General features: G+C 39.1%; 1 protein-coding gene across 1 annotated transcript in view; it reads right to left on the bottom strand.

Moving 5' to 3' along the window:
* The window catches only part of LOC133609852 (cyclic nucleotide-gated channel beta-3-like), a 282,901-nt gene that overhangs the window by 178,734 nt on the left and 89,741 nt on the right, over nt 1–14,426 (bottom strand). Inside the window, exon 2 of the mRNA XM_061965864.1 lies at nt 1,652–1,760. The gene's annotated coding sequence lies outside the window, so the exon portion shown is untranslated. The remainder of the gene's footprint in view (nt 1–1,651; nt 1,761–14,426) is intronic.

Here is a 14,426-nt window from a genome sequence, read left to right on the forward strand (position 1 = left end):
ATGCTTCCCGATGTGACGTCATCGCTCCGAGAGCGAATATTAGAAAGGCGTTTAATTCGCCAAAATTCACCCATTTAGAGTTCGGAAATCTGTTAAAAAATATATGGTCTTTTTTCTGCAACATCAAGGTATATATTGACGCTTACATAGGTCTGGTGATAATGTTACCCTTTAAAAGAGTTTTGTGGCTCCCATTGTTTTCTTTAATTTGTGAAACGGGTCAAAATGGCTCTTTGAGTGGTAAAGGTTGCCGACCCCTGTCCTAGGGCAGGGGTCGGCAACTCAAAATGTTGAAAGAGCCATATTGGACCAAAAATACAAAAAAAAATCTGTCTGGAGCCGCAAAAAATTAAAAGCCATATTACATACAGATAGTGTGTCATGAGATATAAATTGAATTAAGAGGACTTAAAGGAAACTAAATGAGTTCAAATATAGCTACAAATGAGGCATTATAATGCAATATGTACATATAGCTAGCCTAAATAGCATGTTAGCATCGATTAGCTTGCAGTCATGCAGTGACCAAATATGTCTGATTATCACTCCACACAAGTCAATAACATCAACAAAACTCACCTTTCATGCACAACCTTAAAAGTTTAGTGGACAAAATGAGACAGAAAAAGAAGTGGCATAAAACACGTCCTAGAAAGTTATACATGTAAACAAACTATGGTGAGTTCAAGGACCGCCAAAATTAGTAGGACAAAACGGGACTCGCCAAATACTCGAATCAGTGAAGCATGTTTAATATAAACAGTGTGCTTTATAACAATTAGGGAGGTTTGTGTCATGTTTGTCCTCCTACAGAAACTATATTAAAACAAAAAATAGATTGTTTTCCCCTCATCTTTTTCCATTGTTCATACATTTCTGAAAAAGCTCCAGAGAGCCACTAGGGCGACGCTAAAGAGCCGCATGCGGCTCTAGAGCCGCGGGTTGCCGACCCCTGCCCTATGGGAACCAACGCACGGGCATTGATTGCGAGGACGTCCTGCGCTAACGATGTTATTTTATTATATAAAAAGGTCAGTAAATGATTCTATATATTTGTAAACGCTTTGAAGTGGGAAAGGGGTAGGATTAAATAAGCTTTGCTTCTTCCTACTCCTTTTCGGGCATGATGTAAAATGAAATGATATGAAATTGTGTGATGTATTATGATGTAAGTGTGTTCATGTTCAAAATAAACTATAGAAAAAACAAAACAAAACAAAAAAAAACGTACGTGGACATCCTGAAGAAAGATGCGGGAGCTGAAAGCTCTACGGTTCTCTATGGAGAACCGGAATGATTGGAGACCCCGATGGAGGCTCGTCTGAGGACGACTAAGAGAGAACCGATACTTTTCAAACAGAGTATAGTAACGTTTTTTTATTCATTAGTATAGCAAGTACCGGTATAGCGTACAACCCCAGTGTACAAAGACACTCAGTATGGAGCGTAGCAAACATCTATGGAATCCCACTAAAAAAATCACCAATATCTTTAAGAGTTTGTACATCTGGCGCCAGTCACACAGGAGTACTCCAACATCAGGGACTAATACAATTGCCCCTGCCCTTCCTTCTCACCACAGACTTTGTGATGCGCAAACCAAACCAAACCAAGCTTTGGAACGAACTGGAATGAAACCAGAATCACTGACCTGGATTTCGCTGAAGACTTGGCCCGTCTTGGAGACACAGCCCAGGCTCTCCAGGAGATGACCGACAGCCTGTCAGACGCGGCAGCTAAGGTCGGCCTCAGGATCAGCACTGAAAGAAAAACCAAAGGTCATGTCAGTAAAAGAAGAACACTCGCCCAACTTGCGAGTGAAGAAGACAACAGCACGACATGTACAGAGCTTCACCTACCTGGGGAGCCAAGGAATTGACATTTTAAAGGAGTTTGGGCAAAGCTAGAACTGTCTAAGACTAAATGAGACCAGATTTATCACATTAAAAAGTAAAATCATTCCATACAACTAGGGCTGGGGCGATATATCGATATATTGCGTGTTTGTCTCTGTGCAATATAGAAAATGACTATATTGTAATATTGGAGTATACCTTCTCACGCAGTTGCTTTTAGCTGCGGGCATTACACTACAGGCTTTTCTCACTCTTTCTTGTCTCTCCTTCTCACAGAGACATAAAACAAGTGCACCTTCTTACATACGTCACATACGTGACCGTATTTTTCGGAGTATAAGTCGCACCTGTTGAAAATGCATAATAAAGAAGGGAAAAAACATATAAGTCGCACTATGAAAAAAACTGCGACTTATAGTCCGAAAAATACGGTATACGCCCTCGCGGAGCAGAGTGGTAGCGGCTTGGGTAACGTTTGCTGTGGTGCGAGTGGTAATACGAGAGAAAGAAGGTGCAAATCTGTTATATCGGCAGGCCGATATTATCGGACATCTCTAATCCAAACAGCAGCTTGGAATTTGGGACATGCTCTCCCTGAGAGAGACTATGAGAGGTTGAGGTGGGTGGGGTTGGGGGGGGGGGGGGGGGGTGTATATTGTAGCGTCCCGGAAGAGTTAGTACTGCAAGGGCTTCTGGGTATTTGTTCTGTTGTGTTTATGTTGTGTTACGGTGCGGATGTTCTCCCGAAATGTGTTTGTCATTCTTGTTTGGTGTGGGTTCACAGCAGGGGCGCCGAAAAGGGGGGGGTAAAGGAGACGGATTCTAGGGGCCCATGATGGAGGGGGGCCCAGAGAGGCCCCTAATGATGATGAAATTATAATACAGAAAAAATAATGACACTGTGTTGGGGGCCCTGTAAAGATTCTTTTGATGGGGCCCAAAATCCCTAGCGACGCCCCTGGTTCACAGTGTAATATATGTGCTGTATGAACTTTGGGGAGGTGAACAGTACTTTGGGCTGTGGGATTGAGTGTGTTGTGCAAGTGTTTGAGTTGTATTGGCGGGTTATATGGACGGGAGGGGGGAGGTGTTTGTTATGCGGGATTAATTTGTGGCATATTAAATATAAGCCTGGTTGTGTTGTGGCTAATACTGTTTATTTACTGTTTTAGTCATTCCCAGCTGAATATCAGGTCCCACCCGCCTCTCACAGCATCTTCCCTATCTGAATCGCTCTCACTGCCCTCTAGTCCTTCACTCTCACTTTCCTCATCCACGAATCTTTCATCCTCGCTCAAATTAATGGGGAAATCTTCGGCCTTTAAGGTGCGGGCCGCGTGTCTGGTTTATACATAGCACAAAGCAAAAAAAAAACAAACTTTGTATGCAGTGTTATTTCATTTTAAATTTTAAAAGAGTTTTGTGGCTCCCATTGTTTTCTTTAATTTGTGAAACGGGTCAAAATGGCTCTTTGAGTGGTAAAGGTTGCCGACCCCTGTCCTATGGGAACGCTTATTTGTAACAGTGTTAAAGTTGTTTATACGGCCACCCTCAGTGTGACCTGTATGGCTGTTGCCCAAGTATGCTTTGCATTAATTAGTGACGAGAACAGCTGGTAGATATTATGTGACTCGGATGGTACGCACGCAAAGGAAATGCCTTTAAGGTTTATTGGCACTCTCTCCCTACGTCCGTGTACACAGCGGCGTTTTAAAAACGTTTTTTACTTTTAGAAACAGATACCGATAATTATGAAACCGATACCGATAATTTCCGATACTACATTTTAAAGCATTTATCGACCGATAATATCGGCAGCCTGATATTATCGGACATCCCTAGTTATTTGTTTCAAGATGTGTGCGGAAAAAAAAAACTCTAAGGAAATACTGTCACTCATTGCAGCATGAAGATAAATTGCCAGGCAAAACACTGTTTGCGGTATTTAGAGTGCAACTAAAAGTGTGTCTGATGCAGGTCATTTGCATTATAGCAACACACGCAATGCAGTTGACACCAAGGGCGGCGGTAGATTCACTCTCATAAAGGTTTCATCTGAAAGCTATGCATTATCTTGTCTTATTATCACCCGGCGCCAAGTGAAGAGCCCATCTTTTATGGCCCCTTTTAGCCTGCTGGAACTCAGTCACCTTGTCGCCTCAGTGCACCGCCTCTGTTTCAAAGACTGATTTTTTTTCTTTTTTTTTTTATATTCCCATTTTTTAAAATCTTTCCCACCCACACGAGCCACCACAAATTATTCATGCTATAATTAGCGAGCAGGGAAATCATATTAGGCTGCCTTCACTTGGACCTCATCAACCTTTTAAGCACGTCATCCAACAATGAGTCCAAATAGTATTCCTTTTTTATTTTTTTATTTTTTTTGTCCTGTCCAATAGGGCTGGGCAATATGGCCTTTTATTAATATCTCGATATTTTTAGGCCATGTCACGATACACCATATATATCTCCATATTTTGGACAACCAGGTATGGTGAAAATAAGGTCTGTTTAAAAAAGAATTAATAAAATAAGATAAATAAATTAAAAACATTTTCTTGTATAAAAAAAGAAAGTAAAACAATATAAAAACAGTTACATAGAAACTAGTAATTAATGAAAATGAGTAAAATTAACTGTTAAAGGTTAGTACTATTAGTGGACCAGCAGCACGCACAATCATGTGTGCTTACGGACTGTATCCCTTGCATACTGTATTGATATACAGGTAAAAGCCAGTAAATTAGAATATTTTGAAAAACTTGATTTATTTCAGTAATTGCATTCAAAAGGTGTAACTTGTACATTATATTTATTCATTGCACACAGACTGATGCATTCAAATGTTTATTTCATTTAATTTTGATGATTTGAAGTGGCAACAAATGAAAATCCAAAATTCCGTGTGTCACAAAATTAGAATATTACTTAAGGCTAATACAAAAAAGGGATTTTTAGAAATGTTGGCCAACTGAAAAGTATGAAAATGAAAAATATGAGCATGTACAATACTCAATACTTGGTTGGAGCTCCTTTTGCCTCAATTACTGCGTTAATGCGGCGTGGCATGGAGTCGATGAGTTTCTGGCACTGCTCAGGTGTTATGAGAGCCCAGGTTGCTCTGATAGTGGCCTTCAACTCTTCTGCGTTTTTGGGTCTGGCATTCTGCATCTTCCTTTTCACAATACCCCACAGATTTTCTATGGGGCTAAGGTCAGGGGAGTTGGCGGGCCAATTTAGAACAGAAATACCATGGTCCGTAAACCAGGCACGGGTAGATTTTGCGCTGTGTGCAGGCGCCAAGTCCTGTTGGAACTTGAAATCTCCATCTCCATAGAGCAGGTCAGCAGCAGGAAGCATGAAGTGCTCTAAAACTTGCTGGTAGACGGCTGCGTTGACCCTGGATCTCAGGAAACAGAGTGGACCAACACCAGCAGATGACATGGCACCCCAAACCATCACTGATGGTGGAAACTTTACACTAGACTTCAGGCAACATGGATCCTGTGCCTCTCCTGTCTTCCTCCAGACTCTGGGACCTCGATTTCCAAAGGAAATGCAAAATTTGCATGGTTGGGTGATGGTTTGGGGTGCCATGTCATCTGCTGGTGTCGGTAAAATAAACATTTGAATGCATCAGTCTGTGTGCAATGAATAAATATAATGTACAAGTTACACCTTTTGAATGCAATTACTGAAATAAATCAAGTTTTTCAAAATATTCTAATATACTGGCTTTTATCTGTATATTGATATATAATGTAGGAACCAGAATATTAATAACAGAAAGAAACAACCCTTTTGTGTGAATGAGTGTAAATGGGGGAGGAAGGTTTTTTGGGTTGGTTGAAGAAGAGACAGTCATGGCGACGACGAGTAAGAAGAAGAAGTACGCTTGCAAGTCATCAGAGAGCGTGTTGAGCATGGTTAGAAAGATAGTGACAGAGAATAGAACGAGGATGGACAATTCAACCCTAAACTCACTCCTTTCCTGCAAAATAATTGTCACAGATGCTGCCCATACCCATGCTCCTTCAATGGCTGTGCCACTGGCTGCAAAGCATTGCACTTTCAAATACAACAATGAGTAGAGGAATGTTATGTGTGTGTGTATATGTGTAAATAAAGGAATACTGAATTCAAATATTTATTATATATATATATATATATATATATATTAGGGGTGTGGGAAACAATTGATTTGAATTGCGATTCTCACGTTGTGCGATTCAGAATCGATTCTCATTTTTAAAAAATTGATTTTTATTTTATTTATTTATTTTTCTTTTTTTTTTAATTAATTTTTTTAATTAATCAATCCAACAAAACAATACACAGCAATACCATAACAATGCAATCCAATTCCAAAACCAAACCCGACCCAGCAACACTCAGAACAGCAATAAACAGAGCAATTGAGAGGAGACACAAACACGACACAGAAGAAACCAAAAGTATATATATATATATATATATATATATATATATGTATATATATATATATATATATATATATAAATAATAGAATAAATAAAAATACATATAGCTAGAATTCACTGAAAGTCAAGTATTTCTTATATATATATATATATATATATATATATATATATATATATATATATATGTATGTGTGGGAAAAAAATCACAAGACTATTTCATCTCTCGAGATGAAATAGTCTTGTGATTTTTTTCCCACACATACATATATTGCGCTCTACTACGGTATCGAGCACTATTTTTTGGATAACCTTATTAAGACATATACTCCGCTCCAAATTGACATTTGTTGAGCACTGTACGACGATCAGAAATGGAAAAATTCAACATCGACTACTCCACGAGAGATGAAATAGTCTTGTGATTTTTTTCCCACACATACATATATTGCGCTCTACTACGGTATCGAGCACTATTTTTTGGATAACCTTATTAAGACATATATATATATATATATATATATAGTATAGTATTTCTTTTATATATGTATGTATATATATATATATATATATATAAATAATAAAATAAATAAAAATATATATAGCTAGAATTCACTGAATGAAATGTTTTCACACACCTTGCACGGCTGCATCTAAATGCAAATGAATGAACACGAGTAGTCAACATCCGTTCATGGCTTAAAGGGAGTTTTTTTTGTTGTTGTTTTTTTTTAAAAAGGCTTGTGCAAATGTTTGCCTTACGTTGCTTGACTTGACTCCACATTGCCAAAGAGAGCAGAGGATTACATGACACTCATGTAGAGGACATTGTTTCCTTTTTAATTGCTTTCTGGAAGCGACAATGGCCGACAGGATGACAATGCTGCAACAACCAAATGCCATCTGTCCGCACCCATGACAGCCACACCATGCACACATAAAAACAAGCTCGCAAACAAATCATGCACTTGATTAATTTTAATGAACAACATAAACGGAAAAGAACTCAAAACTGCAAAGAGGCAAATTCCGTGTTCTTGCTAAATTGAGAAAATGAAATAAATAAACGTAATAAAAATTCGGGTTGTACAATATACCGGTAATAGTTTAGTACCGCGATACTAATGAATCATATTCGGTACGATACCGCCTCTGAAAAGCCCCCATCGTCGTCGCGTCATGACATTGCTGGTTTTACAAGCAGAGGAGCATGTTCGGCAGCGCACAATCACGGAGTACTTACTAGCAGACACAGTGTGTAGACAGAAAAGGGAGAACGGACGTATTTTGACATAAAAACTAAAGATAAAGATGAAGTTAAAACACTGTAACACCGAAGAAGTGCTTTAAGACATGGCTAGCTAGCTAGCGGCTAACATCCATCCGCAGTTTGCAGTGTTTTAGCTACTTCTAAATCACTAATCCTCGCCTCCATGGCGAAAAATAAAGTAAGTTTCTTACAAGTATCATCCCTGCAGGACGAGGAATAGCTAAACATGCTTCACTACACAGCGTATCTTACCGGCGTCACAATGTAAACAAACGCCATGGGTGGATCTACACCTAACATCCACTGTAATGATACCAAGTACAATAGCGTATCTCGTCGATTATACTACTGTGATTACGACGATATTATATTTAACATCTTTCGTTTAAAAAAAATTCATATTATGTTTATAAACTCAGGACTTTGAATATGACCAATGTATGATCCTGTAACTACTTGGTATCGGATTGATACCCAAATGTGTGGTATCATCCAGAACTAATGTAAAGTATCCAAACAAGAGAAGAATTAGTGATTATTACATTTGAACAGAAGTGTAGATAGAACATGTTAAAAGAGAAAGTAAGCAGATATTAACAGTAAATGAACAAGTGGATTGATAATCCATTTTTACAGCTTGTCCTTTATAATGTTGACAAAATAATAGGTGTATAAATGACACAATATGTTACTGCATATGTCAGCAGTCTGATTTCTCAAATAGTTTGCTTCTAAATAATCCTCCTACAGCCCATGGAAACACCTTAATACGATTGGGTTTGGTTTTTGAAAAGTCGGACTAACACACCTGGATTATGCGATTGGAAACCAAATCTCTGGAGGTTGTGTGCCGGAGAGGACCCTTCATAGTCTCAACGTGCAGGATATAACCCGGAAGCAAATACCATAAAAAAACAAAAACGTAGCAACAATTGTCATGAATAGGAGACTGTTTCTATGCTACACAAAATAAAAGAACAGAACATTTTGAAGTGAATTGATGGTAGAAGAAAGGAGGTAGCTAAGGAAATGTAAAATACCAGCCTAATTCGGACTCCTGAACAAAATACGAATGGGATGAAAGATAATGAAGCAGGTACCGTATTTTTCCGACTACAAGGCGCACTTAAAATGCTTTCATTTTTTTCAAAACTCGACAGTGCGCCTTATAACCCGGTGCGCCTAATGTACGGCATCATTTTGGTTGTGCTTACCGACCTCGAAGCTATTTTATTTGGTACATGGTGAAATGATAAGTGTGACCAGTAGATGGCAGTCACACATATGAGATTTGACTCAAGTAAACAACACCAAGATTTTATATGTTCCATGAAAATATAGAACATTACACACGGCACTCAAAAATCTATCAAATTGTTTTAGTACGACTTTGGTAAGCTATGAAGCCACACCGCTTGATGGATTGTCGGCGTATTAAACATAGGAGTATTATTATGGTGTGTGTGTATAAGGTAAGATATATTATCTGTTGTTTTGTTTCGCAATATTATGCAAAAGCAACTTTTCTTACCTTCTGGTACCTGCTGATCTGTATTTGGGATCTGCATAAGTCCTGAAAATGTGCGTGCCGACACCGTAGTCATAAGCTTCTTCTTTTTCCTCTATCTTCTTGTTATTGGACATTCATCCTCCGCTGTTGCCATTTCTAATATAAAGTAGTGTAAAGTTCTTACTTATATCTGTCAGTAAACTCGCCATGAAAGCGCTAAAACATACCGGTGTAGTGAGTTTACATTATTCACCCAAGGAACTTTAGTTATTAGAGAGTTCCGGTCGGACGGTTTTTCACGGGACACATTTCCGGCCTTGTTGTTGTTTCACTAATGAGGAGATGCTGCTCCGTTATTGATTGAAGTAAAGTCTGAATGTCATTAAAACAGTTAGCTCCATCTTTTGACTTTTCTTCCACTCCCGTCCTTGCACGCTACACCCATACTTGCCCGATTTTCCCGGGAGACTCCAGAATTTCAGTGCCCCTCCCGAAAATCTCCCGGGGCAACCATTGTCACGAATTTCTCCCGATTTCCACCCGGACAACAATATTGGAGGCGTACCTTAAAGGCACTGCCTTTAGCGTCCTCTCTCACCTGAAAAGGAGACCATTATATATGTCTCCGTTATCCATAGGTTTATGTATAACCCATAAAGTAGGCAGGCACGGAGCTATTTCTCAGCGTGTGTTTATTCCAGCCGACACGTTAATACACTGACACACAACATCTGGATTCCCATCATGCATTGCTTCAAAACTACGGCAAGTAGTAATGTCCAAAAACATAACAGAGACAAAGCAGAATAACGAAGAAGAGACATGGCGACGACAAGTAAGAAGAAGAAGTACGCTTGCAAGTTCCAAAATGATTGGAAAAAATAATTTCAGTTCATCCAGGACAGCTCGAAGGGGAAGGGGTATGCTGCCTGCACATTTTGTAGATCAGACTTTTATGTGTATGTATATGTGTAAATAAATGAACACTGAAATTCAAGTATTTATTTATTTATATATATATATATATATATATATATATATATATATATATATATATATATATATATATATATATATATATATATATATATATATATATATATATATATGTGGAGTTTGCATGTTCTCCCCGTGACTGTGTGGGTTCCCTCCGGGTACTCTGGCGCTCAAAAATATATCAAAATGTTTTAGTAGGACTTTGGTAAGCTATGAAGCCACACCGCTTGATGGATTGTACTGTGCTTCAACATAGGAATATTATTATGGTGTGTTTTTAAGGTAAGACGTATTATCTGGCCTTTTGTTTCACAATATTATGCAAAAACAACCTTTCTTACCTTCTGGTACCTGCTGATCTGTATTTGGGATCTGCATAAGTCCTTTGTAGTCCGGGCTGACACCGTAGTCGATAAGCTTCTTCTTTTTCTCCATCTTCTTGTTATGTGACATTCATCCTCCACTGTTGCCATTTCTAATATAAAGTAGAGTAAAGTTCTTACTTATATCTGTCAGTAAACTCGCCATGAAAGCACTAAAACATACCGGTGTAGTGAGTTTACATTATTCACCCAAGGAACTTTAGTTATTAGAGAGTTCCGGGACACGTTTCCGGTGTTGTTTCCGGATGAGGAGATGCTGCTCCGTTATTGATTGAAGTGTGAATGTCATTAAAACAGTTAGCTCCATCTTTTGACACTTCTTCCACTCCCGTCCTTGCACGCTACACCGCTACAACAAAGATGACGGGGAGAAGACGCTGTCGAAGGTGAGCCACGTAAATAAGACCGCCCACAAAATGGGGCATCTGAAAACGACTGTCAGAAAGCGTCTTGAAGATGATCCGTAAAACATCATCTATGCAACATTTTGACCAAAGAACCACCATTACATGTTATGTAGACCACAAGGAAGTCTTTTACATTTAGAAAAAAATCATAATATGACTCCTTTAATGCGCCTTATAATCTGGTGCACCTTTTGTGTGCAAATAGACCTGAATAGACCCACTCATCGGCAGTGCGCCTTTTAATCCGGTGCGCCCTATGGTCCGGAAAATACGGTAATACATTTTTTTGCAGGCCCGAATAAAATTATTGGTGTTGACTGCGGTCATTCACCAAGTCTCATCAACACATACGCACATCGAGCGCATGCACACATACAAAATCTGTCCAAGAGAAGCAACAAACAATTTGCAGTCGTGTTATGATAGAATATACATCCAATGACAGCTAACGCTAGCTATTCACATCAGCTAACAACACGTGCATGCATGTGTTAAATACGTACGAAACGCCGTAAGAGGCGGGATATACTGTGTCAAATACAAACATATGAGTTGGGTAATTGTGCTGGATGTAAATATAAACAGAATACAATGATTTGCAAATCCTTTTCAACCCATATTCAATTGAATGCACTACAAAGACAAGATATTTGATGTTCAAACTCATAAACTTTATTTTTTTTTGCAAATAATAATTAACTTTAGAATTTCATGGCTGCAACACGTGCCAAAGTAGTTGGGAAAGGGCATGTTCACCACTGTGTTACATGGCCTTTCCTTTTAACAACACTCAGTAAACGTTTGGGAACTGAGGAGACACATTTTTTAAGCTTCTCAGGTGGAATTCTTTCCCATTCTTGCTTGAAGTACAGCTTAAATTGTTCAACAGTCCGGGGGTCTCTGTTGTGCTATTTTAGGCTTCATAATGCACCACACATTTTCAACGGGAGACAGGTCTGGACTACAGGCAGGCCAGTCTAGTACCCGCACTCTTTTACTATGAAGCCACGTTGATGTAACACGTGGCTTGGCATTGTCTTGCTGAAATAAGCAGGGGCGTCCATGAAAACGCTGCTTGGATGGCAACATATGTTGCTCCAAAACCAGTATGTACCTTTCAGCATTAATGGCGCCTTCGCAGATGTGTAAGTTACCCATGTCTTGGGCACTAATACACCCCCATACCATCACAGATGCTGGCTTTTACACTTTGCGCCAAAACCAGTGAAGTTGGCACGCTGTGTAAACCGTAAATAAAAACAGAATACAATGATTTGCAAATCCTTTTCGACTTATATTCAATTGAACAGACTGCAAAGACAAGATATTTAACGTTCGAACTGGAAAACTTTGTTAGTGCGTAAAGGATATCACCACACAGGCTCAAGAACAGTTGGTCGCTACATCTGTAAGTGCAAGTTAAAACTCTACTATGCAAAGCGAAAGCCATTTATCAACAACACCCAGAAATGCCGCCAGGTTCGCTGCGCCCGAGCTCATCTAAGATTGACTGATGTGAAGTGGAAGAGTGTTCTGACGAGTCCACATTTCAAATTGTTTTTGGAAACTGTGGACATAGTGTCCTCTGGAACAAAGGGGAAAATAACCAAGAGGTCGTCACCTGAAATGGTTTTCCAACAGCCTTGAACCTCTTGAAGCTCATGGAGAGAATGCCAAGAGTGTGCAAAGCAGTACTCAGAGCAAAGAGTTGCTATTTTGAAGAAACTTAAATATAAAACATAATATAACTCCACATGTGTTCATTCATAGTTTTGATGCCTTCAGGGACAATCTACAATGTAAATAGTCATGAAAATAAAGAAAACGCAATGAATGAGAAGGTGTGTCCAAACTTTTGACCTGTACTGAAAACAAAAAAAAAGGGACAAGCGGTAGAAAATACATGGATGGATGTATATGAAAAAAAAAATGTTTTTCCACAATGCCCAGCCCTATCGCAAAGGCAGTAAGAGGACAACGACAACAAAAAAGGCTATTAAACTTGAGACTGACTAACAAGGAGGAGGTGAAGCTAATTGGTTGACACTTGAGCGAAGGAGCAGAGTGAAAAGGACACAGCTGGGCGAACACAAGAAACGGGAGAGAGTTGATTGGCCAAAGTTTAAAATTCAGTTGTCGAATGCGTCATTATTATTATTATTAACACTATTTATTAGCACTGGGTGAAACACAGCCAATGCAGAACCTTCCTGAACAGGTCTATGAAACAAAATGACTTCGGTCTGGTCCCCACTGGGAAAATGGACAAATTCCTCGAACCGCACTTTTACCTGCATCTGGACCAAAATTATATATATATTTTTTTTTAATTATTACTATTAATCAGTTCAACACAATAATACAATTCCAATTCCAAAACCAGCAACATTCAGAATAGCAATTAACAGACCGATTGAGGAAACAACACAAACATGACACAAAACAATCCAAAAACAAAACAAAAATGAATAATATCAACAGTATCAATATTGTGTATGGAATAAGGCTTACTGCCTACATTATGGAACATATTTCCTTGATTTAGTCTTAGTAAAAGTAATAAAATATATTTTAAGTTGAGGTTTGGCATTGTTGGCATGAGCCCAGAATGCAGAGAGATGTGCAAGGTAGAATAGCACATAGCAGAAAAGTACCCCTAAGAGCATGTACCGTATTTTCTGGACCATAGGGCGCACCGGATTATAAGGCGCACTGCCGATGAGCGGGTCTATTTTCATACAAGAGGCGCACCGGATTATAGGACACATTAAAGGAGTCATGTTATGATTTTTTTCTAAATGTAAAAGACTTCCTTGTGGTCTACATCAGTGTTTTTCAACCACTGTGCCGCGGCACACTAGTGTACCGTGAGATACAGTCTGGTGTGCCGTCGGAGATTATGTAATTTCACCCAATTGGGTTAAAAATATTTTTTTGCAAACCGGAAATTATAATCCGCAAATGTGCCGTTGTTGAGTGTCGGTGCTGTCTAGAGCTCGGCAGAGTAACCGCGTAATACTCTTCCATATCAGTAGGTGGCAGCAGGTAGCTAATTGCTTTGTAGATGTCGGGAACATGGTTTGCCGTGATCACAATATGCAGACGACAGCGGGAGGCAGCGTGCAGGTAAAAAGGTGTCTAATGCTTAAACCAAAAATAAACAAAAGGCAAGTGCCGCTAAGAAAAGCCATTGAAGCTTAGGGATGGCTATGCAAAACAAAGCTAAAACTGAACTGGCTGCAAAGTAAACAAAAACAGAATGCTGGACGACAGCAAAGACTTACAGCGTGTGGAGCAGCAGACGGCGTCCACAAAGTACATCCGTACATGACATGACAATCAACAACAAAATAGTAGCGCAAGACAAGAACTAAAACACTACACACAGGAAAACAGCAAAAAACTCCAAATAAGTCAGGGCGTGATGTGACAGGTCAAGACAAGCGCTATAGTGATGCATGCTTGGTTATGGTTTGAATTCATATCCAAATATTGCGAGAACAACATTTTATTGTCAATATCGGCTGCTGAATTTCACTTTTTAATGTTTTCTGCTGGTGGTGTG

This window comes from Nerophis lumbriciformis, linkage group LG07 (genome assembly GCF_033978685.3).
Source record: "Nerophis lumbriciformis linkage group LG07, RoL_Nlum_v2.1, whole genome shotgun sequence".
In the NCBI taxonomy this organism is placed as follows: Eukaryota; Metazoa; Chordata; class Actinopteri; order Syngnathiformes; family Syngnathidae; genus Nerophis; species Nerophis lumbriciformis.